Raw genomic sequence first — 15954 nt, forward strand, 5'->3', positions numbered from 1 at the left:
ATAGAGCTCCAAGGAGATTATGTTGAAAAATAAAAAAAAATTTATCCAAAAAAAATTGTTTTTATACTTCATTCTAAGGACTTATTGAACTACCCTCGTATTAATAACTGATGTAATTTGTTGTTGTCCAAGCAAGAATTTAATCAGAAGATATCGGTTTTGTTAGTAGACTGATTAATGATTAGTTCAATGGTTGTATATTCTTCCAACCGTGTTGTATGAATCGCTAATATTCATTGATGTTGACCAGGTAAGAATTTAATTGGAACATGTTGAATTTTGTTGTGTAATAGTAAATGGTTGGTTCCATAGTTGTGTTTTATTCAAAGCTTTTTGTATGATCAGTTGATATTAATTGACGATTACCAGGTATAAATTTTATTGAAAAATGTAGGATCTTGTTTGCAATGTTGTATGTTTCGCTAATGTAAATTGATGCTGACCAGGTAAGAATTTAATAAGAACATATTGTATTTCGTTGGTATACAAGCACATGGTTTGTTCCATTGTCGCATCTTCTTCCAACCATGTTGTATGAATGAATGATGTTATTTTATGTTGAAAAAGTCAAGATTTAATTAAAATATCTTGGGTTTTGTTGGTATACTAGCCCACTGTTTGTTCAATGCTTGTATCTTCTTCCAAACATTTTGCTTAATTAGCTAATATTAATTGATGTTGAACAGGTAAGAATTTAATTGAAAAATTATGGGTTTGTTTATATAATGGTCAATAGTTGGTTTCATAGTTGTATCTTGTTCCAAACTTGATCTATGATTAACGAATATAAATTCTTGTTTACCAGGTATGAATTTTATTAGAACATGTATGATTTTTAAGGGATACTGGTCCATATGATTTACTCCATTGTTGTATGTTCTTTGACATTGTCGTATGTTTCACTAATACTTAGTGATATTGAGAGTTTAGTCAGAACATGATGTTCTATGAATAGCTGATATTTATTAATGCTGACCAGGTATAAATAGAAATAGAACATGTAGAATTTTTTTGCTAATCTGCTCCATAGTTGTTTTCCTTTTTTTCTCCCAACCGTGTTGTATGATTAGCAAATGTTATCTGATATTTTCCAGGTAAGTATTCAATTAGAATAGAATCCAAAATCTTCTAATAATTTAATCATATCTTTCAAATTTACGTGGATGTCCAGATCAAGTTGTTGTGGCCTAAATCTTGGATGGCTGACCAAAACCAAATGTCAACATTTCTTATTATGTGATCACTGATATCGATTTATAATCACCACGATTTTGAAAAGGATTAGTGATTTATAAAATTATTAAAAATTGAGACCTTTAAATCTAATACTCGCGATTAAGGATTGATTTTTTGAGTTTTCCTGCTTGAATTTAGGTTTGTGTTTTTATCTATTGCCACTGTAGGATATTGAAAGTATCTGCTTTAATTTATAATTTCCAAGGTTCTACTATAAATTCGTAATTGCCTATTAATTGGCGCAGGAAAATATACAAATATTTCACAAATCGTATATGTCGAATTATGAGTAGCAATCACATATTATACTTAAATCGTTAAATTTTTGTTTCTATCCTAACTTGATGGAATCTTATTATTTATTAAAAAATCCTGTAGCTTATTTTCAATTTCTATATTTTTTTCCTAATTGAACATATATTTAACGTGAGTAATTGTATTATTATAACATCTCATCTAATTTATCTTTATCCATAAAGAATGACTTTTTTTGTTAATTAAAAATTATTTTTAGTTTTTTTTAAAATAAATTTTAAAAGAAAATTGAGAAAATTTAAATAATGCAACATGATTTCAAAAGAATAATTTTTTTCCTAAGATTTATTACAAAATTAAGACGCGTTTTTATTTATTTTTAAATTATTTGAAGGAAGTCCGTATTTTAAGGTAATTTTTTTAATTGTGCAGAAATTCGTTTGAAAATTTTTAGGAGAAATTTAAGTTATTAAAAAAAATATGCTGAAGTCCTGGCTATATTTCAAAAACAATTTCAGATTTGGAATCTTTGAAAGAAAAAGATAAAACGAAATGAATATTTTCGAAAATTTTAAACAAAAAACTGAGTGGTGTCTTTCGAATTTTTAAAGGTTTCAGGAAAATGAAAAAAGTTTGTAACTTTTAATTTTGTAAATTTGTTTTTAGCAGGATATTTAAAAATTTCTAAATTATTTCAACTTCAAAGAATTTTTGAAATAAATTTTAGAAAAAATTAAATAATTTTAAAAAATTTCTAGAGATTACCGAAAAATTCCGAAAAATAAAATTCGTAACACTGCCAAATTCCCGAAAAAAGAAATATTTTTAATGAAAAATTGTGGTAAATTACAAATTTCTACGACCTTACAATACTAGCAAATTTGAAAATTTCAGATAATAGATAATTTTTAAAAATTAAATTAAAAAATATATAAACTATCAAAGACTATAAAATCGCCGAATAATAAAATTTCTGGCAGTCAATAACGTTAATGAACTGGAAAATGCTCGAATAATGAAATTCCCGACAGAAAATTGACGAATTATAAAATATCCGAATTGTAAGATTCCTGAATTTAAACAATTACAAGTTTTCATAAATATGTTTTATTAATTATAAATACAATAATGATTCTCTTTAAAATTATTTTGTTTACAATTATTGTTATTTTAAATTCAATTTATAATTTTTTAAATTTTAGACGTTCAAAATAATTATTAAAAAAATCATTATTGTATTTGTAATCAACAAAACATATTTACAATTTTAAATTTATTTACATTTGGGAATTTTGCAATTCGGATATTTTATAATTCGCCAATTTTCTTTGGAGAATTTCATTATCCGGGAATTTTCCAATTCGTTAATATTACTAACTGTTGGGAATTTTATTATTCTGGAATTTTTCAATTAGGGAATTTTATAGTGTCGAGAATTTTTTTTACGGGATTTTTCAGTCGTGCCATTTATGTTTTTTGCGGGAAGTACTAGTTGTTTTTCTAATTTTTTAATTGTTTAATTGTCTAATTGGATTGTTTGTATCATAAAGATCAACTTTAAATCAAGAAAATGAACTATTTATCAAAAAAGACCAATTTTCAACAAAATACATGAATTTCCAAACTAAAGACAATGGATTTTTAAATAATAATGTAATTGTTAAATTTAAGTTTAAAAAAATCAGTTTTCAAACAAACCAATAAATAAATTAAAAAATAATAATTAAGTTTGTAAAAAAAGGAACTAGTTTCAAATAAAAATAAGTAAGCCTCAAAGATCAAAATTCTTTGTTATTAAAAACGTGAACTATTAACTAAAAGACATTAATTTTCAACCGAAGATTATATACGTGTAGTCCTTGATTAGAATTTTTTTGGAAAAACCGTAAAAAAATATAATTGTTGGTTTTTCGATTCATATTTTTTATTATAATTTTATTGTAAATCATCCTAGATATAAAGGATTTTATAAATTTTGAGCATGGAGGGATGCATTATTTCATTCATGCAAGAAAGGATTCTACAAGAAATACAATTCCTAGAAAACAAATAAAACCGGTGTTCTTCTTACGAGACTAAATAAAATATTTTTCGCTACTATAAATATTCAGAGGACTGAATCTTTATTTTAAGCACGTAACACTTCCGAAGTCTAGTATGAGGACATCATTTTTTCTCATTTCCTTACTATTTACATTTTTCAAAGTAACGAAAATGTTAATCAATGTGAAATATCTTTTGAAATTTAAGAAACCGTTAATGTAATCATACAAAATTTAAAAATAAATTCCTATAATACCCACTTTAAATTAAAATTCAAAAAAGAATAAGAAAAATTCAAAATTAACAAATTTTAAGACATTAAATTTTAAACTTAAAATTTCGATTATTTTCCGATTAAAAATAGTTAATTTTGAACAAAATAGTAGTTAACTGATTAAACTTTTAAACAATTAATTTAAAAAATTTAGGTTTTAACTTCTTCATATGTTCATTAACTTTTAATAGTATGATTCTAAAAACGTATAGATCTAAGTACTATTTTGAAACTCTTTAATTTTGATAATCTTTCATTTAAAATTGTGCAGTTTTGCAGATTTTTAAATGAATTTATTAAATAGCGAAATAGTATAATTCAGAAAATGTCATTATTTAATTGTAATTTTTAAAAAATATTTCAAACCAAAACTCTTTAAACTAGGAGTTACTGAAATTATAAACGATTCGGTTAAAAAATTGAGCTATTGGTTTTATATTTGATTTTTCTAGTAAAAAATTAATTTTCATGATTGCAAATTCTTTTTTTCTAGAAATTCCTTTCTTCGGTTAAAAATGCATTGCTTTGGTTAAAATTTTAATTTAGTCTTTAGTTGAAAATTTTTTTTTTTTTTATGAAAATCAAGTTTTTGAACTGAAAATTCAACATTCAACGATTTTGTTGAAAATTCAAGCATTGAAAAATAAATAAATTTTTTAGCTACAAATTTAACAATTTGTTCGGAAATTTTAGTATTTTGTTGAAAATTCAATTTTTGTAGCTAAAATGAATATTTCAAACTAAAATTTAACAATTTTATTGTTAGTTGAAGATTTAACTTTTTTACTTGAAAAATCATCAATTTTTTGTAAGTTCTTTTTTTCAAGTAAAAAGTTTAGGTTTTTGTCTCAATTAAAAATTTAAGTATTTTTGTTAGTTTGAAATTAATTTATTTTGTTAGAAATTAACTATTTTTTCAAATTTTTTGTTTTTTTTTTGTTTGAAAATTAATTTGTTTAAACCGGAATTTAACGAAATTCATTAAATTCACTGAATTCATGACATTTATGAAATTTACGGAATTCATCGAAATGTAGAAATTCATGAAATGTATGCAATTCACGGAATTCATAAAATTAAATGGAATTTTTGGAATTTGTGGACTTCATAGAATTCATAGATTGCACGGAATTCATAGGATTAATGGAATACATAGAATTCTTGGCATTCGCGGAATTAACGGAATTGAAGGAGTTCATGGAATTCATGGAATTTAAGAAATTCAAAGAATTCACAAAAGATATGAAATTCATGGAATTCGTAGAAGTTCATGAATTCCATACATTCCATGGATTTTTTAATTTCGTTGATTTTCCTTAATTCATTGAATTTCATGAATTTCGTGAATTCCGTACTTTAGTTAATATTAATTAATTCATTTTATTTCATGAATTCCTTGAATTGGTTGAATTTCAGACATTTCTTGAATTCCGTAAACTTCATGAATTCCAGGAATTCCGTGAAATACGTGAATTCCGTGAAGTCCATGAATTCCGTAACCTCCATAAATTTCGTGTATTCCATCAATTCCGCGATTTCCATGAATTCCGTGTATTTCATGAATTCCATAAGCTCAATGAATTGCGTGAATTTAATGAATGTTGCGAATTCAATGAATTCCGCGAATTCTTGAGATGCCGTAAATTCCTTGAATTCCTTGGTTTTCGTGAACTTTTTGGATTTAGTGAAATCTTTGAATTTATAAATCACATAAATTCCTAGAGCTCGTTAAATTCCGCAAATTCCATGAATCCCGTAAATTCCTTGAATTCCGGGAATTCCATGAATTTTTTAATCTCGTGAAATCAATGTATTGCGTACATACCGTAAACTGCTCGAATTCCATGAATTTCCTGAAGTTCGTAAATTTCTGGAATTTCATGAATTTTTTGAGTTCCATGAATTCTTTGGATTCCGTAGATCCTAGAATTCCTTGAGTTGCGTGAATTCTTTGGATCCCGTGAATTACTGCGAATCCCGTAATATCTTTGAATTGCATAAATTCCGTAAATGCCTTTAATCCCCGGAATTACATGAATTTTTTAATCACACGAATTCCGCGTATACCGTGAATTACGCTGATTCCGCGAAATCCGTGAATGCCTGGCGTTATATAAATTCCGTAACTTCCGTAAATTCTATGAATTCTCCGAATTTCTTAAATTCCATGAATTCCTTGAATTTCATAAATATGCGCGTTATATACTATACAGTAAGGACGTTTACTATGTAGTCATAGGGAATATAATTATATAATAATTAGCATATAATGCAACCCGTCTTGCATTTGTGTAATGCTAAAAAGTACTATATAGGCGATTTTAATTCGGTTTCCAAATCTCCCGCTCTCGAGATCTTGCACCGATTGGTCAAAAGTTTCAACACTCAGAAGACGTGCGCAAAATATACGTATAACCAAATTCTAAAACAAGGTTATGTCCCCCAGGATTCACCACGCATTTCAAATAAATAATTAGTTACGAATTAAAAAAAAAATGTAACACAACATTAAAATTGTTCATAAATACATTCGGGGCGTGCATTACGTACTTTCTTAAAAATTAGAGTTGGTTTTCACTAATGTAACGGTACGTGAGTCATTTCCGTTTGTACCGAACAGTTTTATGTCGAAATGTATGGAAAATATTGTAAATAAAAATACCAACGAAAAATAAATATGTAAATAAATCACAGTTTAAGGGCATGTGACACAGCTAAATATCTATATCACCGATCTCACTTTATCAGAACGCTGAATGTTTTTTTTGAAACTAAGAACTTTTTTTGTGAATAAAATATCGAGCTGATACTTTGGAAAATGTATTAGTACAATAAAGTAAGTTTAGGTACTGCATTTTGGTAGGAACTTCACTGAAATTTTTTTTTTCTGAACCTCGACATTTTTGAACGATCGAACTTTTTTTATACATAAAATATAGATCTCAAACTTTGAGGAATGCAAGAGCCGAAAGAAAACTACGTTTAGGTACAAATCTTAAGAATAAAAGATGTGAAAAAAATTTTAACTATCAATTCCATCGGCATCAGCCGGTAACGTTGTACACGAAAATACGGACCCTGGCGGCCACTTGACGAGGCTCTAGAGGGTTCGTATTTTCGTGTACAACGTTACCGGTTGATGCCGATGGAATTGATAGTTGAACTTTTTTTTTTACATCTTTTATTATTAAGCTTTGTACTTAAACATAGTTTTCTTTCGGCTCTTGCATTTTTCAAACTTTCAGACCGATATTTTATGTATAAAAAAAGTTCGAACGTTCAAAAAATGTCGAGGTTCAGAAAAAAGATGAAATAATTTTCAGTGAAGTTCCTACCTGTGTTGCATGCCCTTAAAGACAACAAATTTTTAAGCATATTCAGAAAAAAGTGCGAAAAAAGTGCGTAAAGTGTTGCGAGCAAGCCCATTATTTACATTTTTTGACATCTGTCGTCTTCAAAAAAATGTTTAAAAATCCGGAAAAAATCAGGGAAGATGATGTTCCAGAAGCAAAATTAGTGCACAAATCGGTGAAAGAGTGCAGTTTTAGACAGCTTCAACGATGGATAAAATATAGGAAACGATCTTTAAAAGGAAAAAAGTGATTCAGTAGAAAGGTTAGTTGAGGTTATGTTTGACAGGTATTGCTATTTTCTTTCTTTGCTAACATTTGCTTACATATTAAATGAAGCATTTTTATCGGGGTTTCGAACCTGCTCAATTTTTTGATAGAAATAAAATCTATTTAATACTTTCACTTGAGAACGCAAAACTATTACATTTATGTATTTATAACCAGTTTATATGAAAGAAGGAGAATTTATTAGTACATTACTTATACCAGGTAATCACTAACAAATGGCTTTTTATTGTCTAAACTTGAAAAAGAGAAGTAGAAAATATAATATTGTGTTATTTTATATTTGTATGAATATTAAATATTTACTCAAACAAAGTTCTGAACTGCAAATCTTGTATAAAAGAAAATATCTTCCAACATCAACTTCCATGAGTTTTGCCGAATTTCTAAGCATTTTTTAGAAGATGACAGATTCCAACAGATGCAAATAATGGTCTTGGTCGCCGCACTTTTTGCACGTTTTTAACCATACATTTCGACACGAAACTGTTCGAAAAATACGGAAATAACGTAAAGTTTTGGCACGTGCGCACTGCCGACGTCTAGAATAAAAAGCTCTATTAGACTGAGCTATGGCCATATAACAAACATTAAGAAAGATTTCAAAATGTTTCAAAGATTTAAAAATATTTAAAACGATTTTGAACATTTTATAAAGGCGTGTTAATCAGATTTTAAATATTTGATAACAATTTCACAAAGATTTTTAAACTTTTAAAAGACGTGAAGGGTTTCAAATATTTTGGAAAGGTTACAGTTCACCAGATTTCAAATATTTTAAAACATTTGGAAGATTTGGTAAGGTTTCAAAATATTTTAGAAGATTTTTTTTACTAATTATAGATTTCAAATAATTCAATGATTTCAACGAATAAAAAAGATTTCGCAAACAAAGGTTTAAAAAAAATTTCCCAAAGAAACCACGTCCCGAGAATTTTTGTGAACACATTCTAATTTTCTGTTACATTGTTTTCAATTCGTAACTAATGATTTATTTGAAATGCGCGGTGAATCCTGGGGAACATAACCTTTTTTCAGAATTTGGTTATACGTATATTTTGCGCACGTCTTCTGAGTCTGGAAGCCTTTGACCAATCAGCGCAAGATCGTTAGCGCGGGAGATTTGGAAACCGAATTAAAATCGCCTATATAGTACTTTTTTGCATTATACAAATGCAAGACGGGTTTGCGTTGTATGCTAGAGTTTATATAATTATATTCCCTATAACTATATAGTAAACGTCCTTACTGTATATTAACAAAAATTTTGGCTCCGTCAGAAAACTTCTTGTTTTCCACAAACAAGTGGTTTGAGAAATGATTTACATTTTTTTTTTAATTTTTCACTTCAACAGGTGCAGAGAAATAAAGGTATATTAAGCTAGCACCTCCACAATCGAATTTTTGAATTTTTCATAGCTCAAAATTTTGGGCTTTTTTTGGGCTGCAATACAAATTTTTTGGCTCCTTTACTTTTTTCAAAAAATCAATTTTCTTGTGGAGGTGCCAGCTTACATTAACCCAGCACCTCCACTTCTTTAAATCACTGAATAATAAAAATTCAATTACTACAGAATTTTGGGCTTTTTTGGGCTCTTGAAATTCGCAAAAAAATTTTCCTTAAACCAACCCTTAACTTCCAAAATCAACCCTCTTCAAAAATTTAAAAATGTTCAGTAATTCAATAACGGGATATTTTCGGGCTTTTTTGGGCTCCCAGAAAATACCCACTTCGATTTTTGGGCTCCAACTCTTACAGCAAAAAATTAACCCTTTTATAACACGCAGATACGAAATTGTCAAAAAATAACTTTTATACAATTTTAGAGCTTGAATAGAGTCTCTCATTTTTGGCTTCCTTGAAAATACCCGCTACAATTTTTGGGCTTTAACCCTTAACGTCAAAAATCAACCCTGCTCTGCCACGTAGATACTACTTTGGCTGCAAATAAATTTTTGTGGAATATTTTCGGCATCAACCATTAACGTCAAAAATCAACCCATCTCTACCAAGTAGATACAACTTTCTCAAAAAAAAAAAATTTTTGTAGAATTTTTCAATAGAAATAAGGTCTCTGACTTTTGGACTCCAGGAAAATACCCGCTACGATTTTTGGGCTTTAATCCTTAACGTCAAAAATCAACCCCTCTCTGCCACGTAGATACAATTTTTTTTAATAACTTTTTTCAGAATTTTACGATGGAAATAGAGTCTCTAATTTATGGTCATCTTAAAAATACCCGCTACGATTTTTGGGCTTCAACCTTTAACGTCAACAATCAACTCCTCTCTACCACGTAGATAAAACGTTGTCAAAAAATAAATTTTTTGACGTTAGGGTTGAAGCCCAAAAATCGTAGCGTGTATTTTCGAGGAGCCCAAAAATCAGAGACTCTATTTCCATTGAAAAATGCTAGAAAAATTGATTTTTTGACAAAGTAGTATCTACGTGGGTTGATTTTTGACGTTAAGGGCTGAAGCCCAAAACTCGTAGCGTGTATTTTCGAGAAGCCCAAAAATCAGAGACTCTATTACCATTAAAAAATTCTATAAAAATTTATTTGCAGACAAAGTTGTATTTGCGTGGCAGCGCAGGGTTGACTTTTGACGTTAAGAGTTAAAGCCTAAAAATCGTAATGGGTATTTTTAAGGAGCCCAAAGATCAGAGACTCTTTTGAAGATCTAAAATTTTATAAAAGTTATTTTTTGACAATTTCATATCTGCGTGTTACAAAGGGGTTAATTTTTTGCTGTAAGGGTTGGAGTCCAAAAATCGAAGTGGGTATTTTCTGGGAGCCCAAGAAGGCCCAAAAATATCCCGTTATTGAATTACAAAAAATTTTCAATTTTTTGAATGGGGCTGATTTTGGAAGTTAAGGGTTGGTTTGGGGAAATTTTTTTTGCGAATTTTAAGAGCCCAAAAAAAAGCCCAAAATTCTGATGTATTAAAATTTTTATTATTTAGTGATTTAAAGAAGTGGAGGTGCTGGGTTAATGTAAGCTGGCACCTCCACAAGAAAATTGATTTTTTGAAAAAAGTAAAGGAGCCCAAAAATTTTTATTGTAGCCCAAAAAAGGCCCAAAATTCTGAGCTATGAAAAATTCAAAAATTCGATTGTGGAGGTGCTAACTTAATGTACCTGAGAAATAATGAAATTCTAGTGCAAGTGAGGTACCATACCAATTCCAGCATTTGGAAACCAGAACATTATGTATTGTAGCGTTATCTTACGTTTCATAAATAAACTTCCCATACATGTACAACTAGAATAACTAGTGAACATCCTCAAAAGTTATGTGAGAAACAAGTAGCACATTATCTTTCTCATGAATGAAAATTCGACTGTAATTTGTAACCAAAAATCACTAATTGCACTTTCTAAGAGAAATTTGCACTCCAGAGAATGTAAAATCATTTTTGTTCTTTGCTTTCAAATTCCTGAGGGAAAGAGGGACTTAATTCGTTATCGCTCTATACACTCACCTCTATGCTGACACGCATATACTACCGTAGCATACGAAGTGACGCGAACGAATGGAACGCATAAAAGGGAAAAATGACCAGGACCGTCGGGGCGCTTCTGTGGCTCTATTTATTTCCCTAGGGCTTTCCTCAGCAATATACATGCAACGTCAAGCTACCACTATCAAACCTTGTACACACAACAGAGGAATGAAATTTAAACAATACTGCGACTTGCTACCAAACAGAGGGGGGGGGGGGCAGTTTTTCCCTTTTTCCTTGATGGCACTTCACGGCCGTCTATAGGGACATCATAGAGTGGACCTGGAGAATTCCTGCCCGATCTTTCCTGTACCCAGTTTATAAATCGTTTTCTACCTTTCCCATATCGCACGGGGAAAAGAAGAAACACTTTCTCGATTGTCATAGTATGATAAAATATAATCCATTTCATGAGGTAAGGTTGCGATATTTATATCATCGGTATAGTACATATTTTTGAAAATAACATCAAACGCAAAAGAAAAAAGTATGTGTTGCTTTGCGTGAAAAAGAGACGAGGAGGCTGAAAACAAACTTTGTAGAGTGATGTTAGTAAGTATTATTCTAAAATTAGATAAAGTTTTTTTTTTACATTTTCACCTTTACCCAATGCTGGACATCCCTCTAAGATACAGTCAAAGTTTTATTTGATCGGATAGCCCCCCCCCCCCTCTAGCGAAATCTGCACGAAAATTTTGCAATCTTACTCTCTAAAACTGAAATAGTGAATTTTACTATTTCAATTTTAAAAAAGTGGGTGACTATAAAATAGTGAAATTCACTATTTCAATTAGCGGTTCTACGGTTTCACTAATTCAATTAGAAGATTTCACTAAACCGAAGAGTGGATTCTACTAATTCAAATAGCGGATTACATTAATTCAATTAATGGAGTTCACTAATTTTATTAGGGGATTTCATTGATTTAAACAGTGAATTGGCTACAGTTCCAGGTATCGATAAAAATAATGATAGCAATCTTATATTAATCAGGGGTTAATGATTATTTTATTTATTATTTGCTATTTATTAACTAAAACTCAAAAATTATCTTAGCAGAGTTTCCACTTTTACGTTTCATATCTTATAAACTCAGAAGAAAATGAAAATCGGAAGCATTTTACCATTCACTTAAAATTTCGCAATCTTTCCTTTCGGTATCTTAATCTAAAAATGAAAGAAATTTCATCCTTAATTTTTCATTCCGAAACTTTCTCGCAGTTTTTTTCGGTTCAACATGAATCACTTTAGTTGAAAGTCTATTTTTTTGTATGATAATTTAAGAATTTTTTCGAAGATTCACCTTTTTGGTACAAAATTAATTTTCGTGTTTAAAAAATGGTATTTTTGATGTGAAAAATCAATAATTAGATTAAAAAAGCATTAAATATCATGAAAAATATTAGGACTTTCTCAGCAAATATCCCTAAATTGGCCTATTTTATTTTGCAGGTGACCGCTTATGTGAGGTTTATTTTATAATTAAAAATCGAATTCTTGTCCACAACTGAAATATAGAAGTATTATATTCGAAATTATATATTATTTGATCAATTTTTCTGGATTTCGAAGCGCCGGACGTAAACGCTTATAATGACATATGACGTGGAACGACGAAACCAGCCCTAGTACCGAAAATGAGTTTACGAGAAAAAAAATCAAAGTGAAAGAAAGACGAGAAAAGGGGGCCTTGTACAAACACAGTTGAGAATTCCTTTTATGTGTGTTACACATTTTCTGTGGTTTTAGTATACTTAATAGTCCTTGAATAAAAAGTGGCCTGGCAGTACTTTCCAAAAATTAGGTTTGAAATTTTACGGGGGGGGGGGGGGGGGGGGGGGGGGGGTGTCTAAACACTTAAATCTAGTAAGACAATCCAACTTTTTGGGTAAAAGTTTTTTTTTTGTATTGAAAATAATACTATTATATTCTTCGTTTAGGATTCATTTCGATTCATTAAAAATTCTATGATTTGGTTGAAACCGCAACTGCTTTGCTAAAATTTAATTTGTTAGTCCTTCTTCTTTATTCATGATGTGTCCCCTAAGGGTTTACATGACTTCCATTTCTTACAATCGCTTACGTATATATTTTTAAAATCTTATTCTTACTATATACAATTATTTACAACTATTGCATTCTTTCATTCTCTCTCATTTATTCTCACCTCTAGCACCCTTCAACTCCTTCATCCATTCTTCTCCTAATCCATCCTCCCCTAGAATCTTAACCACATTCTCTTTTCAGCTTCCTGTATCTTCCATTCCTCTCCTACATCCTTCCTATACATGCTCCCATGTTTCCTCCTCCCATTCACATAATCCACACTCTCTGTTCTCTTCTTTTGTCCCAGCATAATCCCTCCCTTACCTCGTTTCCTAATCTAAATCTTGATATTCTGGTCCACCTTCTCTCTCCCCATACCTTTTCTAAATACTTTGGTACTCCTTTCTTTTTTTTTATCTTATACCATTCATTGTATTTTAATTACTCAATCAGCCCCTATCTTTCTATTAATTGTCTTTTCCTCTCCCTTTCTTCCAATTCTTCATAGCTTACTTTAGTGTTGTCTTCTATTTCTCTATCATTAAAGAACTCCCTACTTTCTTCTTACCATCTCGTTAATTCGATCGCCATCCCTCTCCTCTCTTCTACTTCTATCAAACACTTTCTGTTCAACTCCCCTCCCTTACCCTCCCGCCGATTCGTCTCAAATTTTCATGTCCTCTTTCTCGCTATAATGCATAACTCATCCCTTTGCGCTTCTTCTCTCACTAAATATCCTGGCGTCCTCCAGTCTGCCCCTAGTGTCCACCTTATATACCTTGCTTGTAAAGTCTCAATATCTTTCCTTTTTTTCATCCCCATATCTCTGTTTCATAATGAAACACTGGCCATACCAGCGTATTGAATAACCACATTCTCCTTCTCCAATTTTTTTTAACCTTCTTTTTCCTATTCCCCTTATCTGTTTCACTAGCCCGGCTGCTATTTTAATCTTTTTCTTTTATGAGCTCTATGATCTTCATTCGTTTTCAAGATATATCCCAAATATTTAAACTCTCTTACTTCTTCTAACTTTATTCTCTTTCATCTGCCCGTCCATTTTTTCTACCTCTCCCATCCTTTTCTAAACCTCATTATCTTTATCTTTTCTACATTTAAATTCAACTTTTATTCATCTAAATATTTCTCTAATCCTGTAATCAAGCCTGCCATCCCTTCTTCATCCTCTGCTATCAAAACTATGTCGTATGCGTATGCCTGTGTATATATTTTTTCCTTCCCTATCCTAACTCCTCCCCAACTTTTTCTCCTCATTTCTTCTTCCAAGTCTGATATTAATATATTAAATAAAAGTAGGCTCAGATGACATTCTTGCCTCACTCCTTTCACCAACCCGAAACTACCTCCCACTTGATTTTCTAACTTTACTCTGCTTTTTGTCTGTCTGAAAATGTTCGATACTCTCTTTATTAATCCCTCCCTTACCCCCTTTTTCACCATAACTTTTTCTATTTCACCGTGGTCTAATGAGTCAAACGCCGCCGTCATGTCCACAAACATTGCCATTATCTCTTTCTCTACTATATTTTCCTCCCTTTCTAACTTTTCTCTCTACTCCTTCTAGTAAATCCAAAAAATATTTCTTCCATTCTACTATTTCAATATCTTGGTTTATTCTTTTTCTTCTTTTTATTTCTTTATTTACTACCTTCCATACCTCTTCCTCCGTCCTAGCCTCCTCCGCTTCTTCCTCAAACCTTTTATTCTCTTTCTCTTTCTTTTGATCACACAACTCAGTATACTCTTTCTTCCACTTTCTTAATTCCTTTGTGACCTCCGTTTTTCTATTGACAGTCTTCATTTCATCTACTTCTATTGCGCCCTTTACTAACTTCATTTTTGTATGTGCCCTCTAATCCCCTTTTCCTACACTTTTTACATTTGCTCCCCTTTTATTCATATTTCTATTGCTTTTTTCTCCCTCTAATGTCACTATTAAGGGAAAGTGATCCGAATCAATTCGTTTCATATCAGGTTCAAGGTAAATCTTTTACAATGACAGTTAACCTATTTAATTTTTAGTGAAAATTCTTCTATTTTAGGTGAAAATTAAACTATTTGGTTAAAGAAATTGCTGTTTTAGTTAAAAGTTCAAAGTTTTGATTGAAAATTTAAATATTACATTTAAAATAAACTTTTAACGTAAAAATTCTACTGCTATGTGAAAATTCGTCCTTTGTTAATACTTCCTTCTTATTGTTAAAATCTGGTTTTTCGGAAAATGTAACTATACCATGTTTTGTATATTGAATTGAATTGTATATTTAATAAGTTAGAAAATTGTATTTTTGGATTGAAAATTAATTGTATTGGTCTAAAATTCACCTTTTTGTTTAAAAATCAAACTATTTGGTAGCAAATTATCCTCGTTTATTGATAGTTCTACTTTTAGATTTAGAATCTTGTTAAAAATAATTTTTTTTCTTGACACTTTATTATTATTATTTACCTGAAAGTTCAAATCTTAGATTGAAAATTCAAGCATTTCATTTTAAATGAATCTTCATGGTGAAAATGCTACTGCTTCGTAGAAAATAATCTTTTTGGCTTGAAAAGTAAAGTTTTCAGTTAAACAGTCATATTTTGTGTGTTGGAAATTAAATGTTTGTAGATAATTTCTCTTTTGTACCTAAAAATTTAATAATCTTGCTAAAAGATAATGCATTTTGTTAAAAATGTGTCTTATTTATTGGAACGTTAATCAATCATCAGTACATCAGCGTATATCAATCATCAGTAAAAAAAGGCTAATTCGTACAAAAAGCGTTAAAAGTAAATTCATAACTTTTTTCTCATTAATTATATTTTTAACTATTTTTATACGAATTAGTCATTTTAGTATAATCAAGTCGACCCTTTGAAATGATCGATTCGACCATCCGAAATTACCACTTCGACTGTTTGAAATAATCGAATCGACCCTCCGATACGATTA

General features: G+C 30.0%; 1 protein-coding gene across 1 annotated transcript in view; it reads right to left on the reverse strand.

The window, feature by feature from the left end:
- The window catches only part of LOC117175306 (lachesin), a 179069-nt gene that overhangs the window by 16746 nt on the left and 146369 nt on the right, over positions 1–15954 (reverse strand). The gene's annotated exons all lie outside the window — the stretch shown is intronic.

The sequence above is a fragment of the Belonocnema kinseyi genome, chromosome 6 (assembly GCF_010883055.1).
Source record: "Belonocnema kinseyi isolate 2016_QV_RU_SX_M_011 chromosome 6, B_treatae_v1, whole genome shotgun sequence".
NCBI classification, from domain to species: domain Eukaryota; kingdom Metazoa; phylum Arthropoda; class Insecta; order Hymenoptera; family Cynipidae; genus Belonocnema; species Belonocnema kinseyi.